This window comes from Amphiura filiformis, chromosome 1 (genome assembly GCF_039555335.1).
Source record: "Amphiura filiformis chromosome 1, Afil_fr2py, whole genome shotgun sequence".
Classification (NCBI taxonomy): Eukaryota; Metazoa; Echinodermata; class Ophiuroidea; order Amphilepidida; family Amphiuridae; genus Amphiura; species Amphiura filiformis.
Window position 1 is genome coordinate 87567645 of NC_092628.1, and position 5214 is coordinate 87572858.

Consider the following 5214-nt stretch of genomic DNA (forward strand, 5'->3'; position numbering starts at 1 on the left):
AAATACAAAACAATTAATGATAACGTTAAATTCTTGCATTCTATTTTCTATATTCTTCAATATAGCTTCACAGGATTTACGGTAATTTGCCGTATTTTGAAGCAATGCGTATTAACTACATGATACCTGGAAGTATCACTGTGGGATTCACGTGTACATTTAGTGAAACGAATGCCTTGACATCTGACCAGCTTTATGATTATTTTTTTACTTTCGTTGATGAAAATGGAGTTGTGACCGGTAGCAAATTGGGAGTTTTGCAGCCTAATATGTCAGGTGCGTACGTACTTTATAAGACCATTTCAAACTATGTAACATAAATAACAGGCAGTGACAAAGCCAATCATCATCCAGCTTTTGAGTCCGTAACCTTCGAGGGATAACTGATATTAAAGCAGATCTTTGGTACACCCTCTTGTTTTTCTTGTTGAAACAATATTTCTACCACCCATAATTTTTAGAAAATGTCTTTAAACACTCCTCAAGGTTTGGAAACCAGTGTTTTTACAACTTTTGATCTTTTTGATTTCTAGATTTAGTCACATATTCTTTTTTAAATGTATTGCAGGAGGAAGATGGAATGAATGGCAACAATGGGGAGCATGTTCCGTTGTGTGCGGTACGGGACAGAGGTATCGAAGTCGCACATGTCAAGATCAAGACTGCCTTGGGAATTCGCGAGAATTTGAGATCTGCGTGATTGAAAATTGTGCATGTAAGCAAACGTAGATCATTTGAGCTTTTTGACTATTACAGTTTTATTTTTCTACGGAAAACTAGAAGGCACACAGGTCAAAAGAATACCCAATGGAAAGAGGGAGAAAGAGTGAAATAGATAAGAGTACGGATTTGTAGAAAGTGCTAGGACTACTTATCTAAAGAGTAAAACTGTTTTCTACATTGCTGGTGTAATCACCATTTTATGCAAAACGGTATGTTTGTCATTTGCTTATAGATTGGAGTGATTGGCAGTCTTGGGGAGAATGTAACACACCATGTGACTGGGGGGCACCGATACCGTGGGCGTTCCTGTAGTACTGGAATCGCATCGGACTGTCAAGGGGATCATACTGATTCTCAACAGTGCTTCTTAGCAGCCTGCCCTACAGTGTTTACAGGTATATGCATAGCAATATTATGATTAGTTCCATAATGTAATTCCATACCATATATTTATAACAAACCATTTTCGTTATATTTTAAAAATAGAGGGAAACATATTTCTCTTTAAGTACTCGTTCAAAACTCGCAAAAATGAAATTACTTCAAGGATTGTAATTATATTCTTATTATAATAAAACGGAACAATCCCCTATCTCACCTTAACTTGATTGATGTTAGTCTTCTGCCGGCATTGATAGAGTATCGATACTGGATCAGAACAATGACAATTCACATCGGTATTGTATTTCAAGTCATGTGACTCTTTCATGAAATTCAAAAGATCTCAAAAGATCAAAATCGAGAGAAAATTTAATTCAGATTGTTTTTAAGGTCCATCCTGGGGTGCTTGGGAACATTGGGGTGTCTGTTCCCGTGTATGTGGCACAGGTTTTCGTAGCAGATTACGCACATGTAACACTGGGACAAATGAAGATTGTATTGGGAGCGTTTCTCAAGCAGAAGAATGTAACAGACATTCATGTGGAGGTATGTTATATCATCATCTTTAAAACACGGTTGTTTGATGTATATAGAATTGACTTCATTATTAAGCAAATGCAAACTATAGGTGGCGCTATTTATCCTAAATCATATTTCGTAATTTGCCATTAAAACAGATGGAATAGGTGAAACAAGTAACAAAGAAATTTTATAAACATATTTCATCAAAAAATGATAGGAATTATTTGTATTAAAAGCTTGAAAGAGTAATTTCCAGTAACTAAATAGCGCCACCAATCTTGTCATGAATAGATACATTTTATATCCGAAAAAGCTTTACAAAATTCTCTGAAAGTGAATAATGTTGTAAATAACGGGAAATGAAAGTTGAAAATGACCCAAAGGCATCTGTATACATTAGCATAATACCGCTTTTAGCTGTTCAAGCCTAAAATTATGTAGTACATGATATTTGTTTGAAAAACTAATAAATGATCACACCAAACAACCGTGAAAAAGGTGTAGCAGAATTAAAAAGGACATCAATGTGCAAGGTTGAGATGACCTTAACCAAGCTGTTCTTTTAAACATGTAATATCAGCATAATTGTTGTGGCATACTTTTTGGACAATTGGTAAAATAATCTTCAATAATGTAACACACTTTTGCGTTATTCATATCATAATCATATTTTGACTGTTCAAACTTTAATGGCGTTACAACTTTCCGTGAAAATAAGACGTATGGAAAGAATACTTAACTCCGAGGGCAAAATAAATTGGTCTCGAAGGCCGCAAAATTATTTTAACATTACGTATTGTGGTCATGGAGAACTACAAATGTAAGCAATTAATAAATGTATACATAGTATAATGCTTTCTAATAAACAGCCACATAATTTTAATATGAAATTGTCTTTTTAAGATGTCCCTTGGCAGTCATGGGAGTCCTGGACTCTCTGCTCACTAACATGTGGAGGTGGTACTAGACATAGAATAAGACACTGTAGCACCGGCGATCCTCGGGAATGTGTGGGGGATGAGATGGAGACGGAAGGTTGCAATTTGTTTGCCTGCAATATCGGTAAGATACTGAGAGTAGAGAATTTTTATTGCCAGACCTCCATTTTCAAGCAAAATGAGGAACTTTTTTAAATATTGTAATTCTTATTGTAATATGTTTTTGCATTTGTTCATGATTCATTCATTGTTTACAACGTAACCCACTAACTAGATTTGCTTTTATGTCAACATAAAAAGTACCTTATAAACCTATACACTGCTACACATACTTCTTATTATCGTCTTTTCAATCTCTGTGTCCATGTAAGACATTCCTATGTGGAGCGAATGGGAAGAATGGAGCAGCTGTTCAACAACGTGCGATGCAGGCATGAGTGAGCGAACCAGAGTATGCATTCCTGGGAATAACTGTGATGAAGACGATATTGATGTCCAATACAGGGATTGCAATAACTTCGATTGTATAGATGGTTTGTAATAAATTGTCGTGATTTGCACATACTGATGAATACAGATTACAATAATCCGTCCCTATGATAATATTACGCATTGGGCCTTACGAACAGACATGCTGCCGTATGATTTGAACATCCATTCGTACCATACCACTTCCTAAACTCGATAGTGGACAACTATATCGAGGGTTCAGAATCAGAAAGCCGTTATTCACTATGACCAGTTCTCACAAAATGAGCATAAAGTTGGCTCTTTGCTTTGGTCTTCAAAAATCAATATTTCCGTCGCAATGTCTTATGTTTTTTATTGAATTTTGTCATGATTAAAGCCCTGGCGACTTTATGCTCATTTTGTGGGAGCAGGTGATTGTGAGTTGAGGCTTTCTGGCTCTCAACCCTCGATATGTACCGTATAACGGACATTATTTTCTTTTGATGTTTCGCGCGTTCATTTCGTACATGCAAAATCGTGTATCAATCAAACATCTCCCTCTGGGGTCAGTATAATACAAAGGGACGGTTTATATTTATTTGTGGTAATTTTAGTTCCCGGGTTTTAGTTTTGTTAATCGCGGTGTGAATATCAACTTATGTTTAACTCGTTACTTTTGTTAAGAAAAGTAGTAGTTGTTGCAAGTCTAAACAAATATTGACATATACAATGGAGGTAAATATCCAAGATTGATTATAAAGTATTTGACAGGTCTGGTACTTGGTGAGTGGGAACCATGGACTGAATGCAGCAAATCTTGTGAACGAGGAGAGCGTCACAGGCAACGATTTTGCAGCGTTTGTTTTGGTGGAATAGAGTACCAAAACGGAGCTTGTAATACCTACCCATGTGGTAAGCAAACCTGTTTGAATTTTCTTTAAAGTTTACTTTTCAGTATTAAAATATCCAAGGTAACAGCAGTAAAAGATGCACAGAGAATTATAGCCTCTAGAAGAACTAAATAATCTCCAATGAGCTTGAGAGAGGTATCCAACCTGGGCAATGTCTAGAGTTTCGCCCATTTTTCTGGTTTGGTACTTGCTTTAGCTAGTCTCTGATTTTTCTAAAGTCTCTGTTCAAAGTAAAATTATGTACTTGAATACTGCATCACATAAAGGCGTTTGTTGTTAAATTATTGTGTTTTCAATACTTTTGGAACCCTCTTCTTCATAAGTGATATGAAAAAGTCTTTCATTCATTAATACTCGTGTATTAATCTGTTTTTGCAAGTTCCTGTATGGTCAGAATGGACGACATGGGAAGACTGTTCCGTATCCTGTGGTGTTGGATTAACGTCACGAACTCGATATTGTGATGGGATATTTGAATGTGATGGTCCTGATTCAGAAATCATTGACTGTGAAACAACGGTTGCATGTCCCACAGGTATAACAACTTTACTTTGATTTAGATCAGGTTACATGTGGATTTATATTGGGAGACAGAAAGAGCTAACCTAGAACATTATCTAACAATTGATATTTGATAATATTGCAAACCAATCAATGCCGTGCATGCAGGACTCAAAACTGGAATCTTGATACTGGTTTTTACTTTAAGCAGTGATTCTGTGCGGCACACTTGAGTCTTTCTATTGCCGCTTTACAATTTAATATTTCTATAACTATGTTTCACTTGAGCAGAAACAACAACAGCAATATAAGAATAGAATTTACAGGCTATAATCGTATTATTATAACCGCATTTTGTTTGTAGATCCTTCAGTAAAAGAATGGACAGAATGGAGTTCATGTTCAACCTCTTGTGGTCATGGAGAGAGAGCTAGGACAAAAAGTTGCAGTGGCAGTATTTGCTCTCAGATAGAGCCATGTAACTTTGGAGATTGTTACATACGTAAGTTCTTTTCCATTTTCTTCATTACTTTATACGTTGGTGCTACTTATATCTTCTGTGGCGATTTGATCTATCTAAAGCGATACGCGCATTTAGGGTTTCTCTACCGAAAGTAATTTTGTTCTGAAATTCCATTCCACAAGGTAATATGCGTATTGAAAATAAAGGAGATCATGCAATACGCGTGTTGTATTGTAGGGAGGAAATAATTTTCGGCACAAATTGACTTCCGGTAGAGAAACCCTAAATCCGCGTATTGACATCGTTGTTTTTCCCTCAGCCCTAA

General features: G+C 36.1%; 1 long non-coding RNA gene across 1 annotated transcript; it reads left to right on the forward strand.

Moving 5' to 3' along the window:
* Positions 1–971: 971 nt before the first annotated feature.
* Positions 972–2674, forward strand: LOC140167371 (uncharacterized). The gene is made up of 3 exons (XR_011861055.1): positions 972–1118; positions 1495–1650; positions 2530–2674. It is a non-coding gene; the product is annotated as an uncharacterized lncRNA (long non-coding RNA).
* The last annotated feature ends 2540 nt before the right edge of the window (positions 2675–5214 follow it).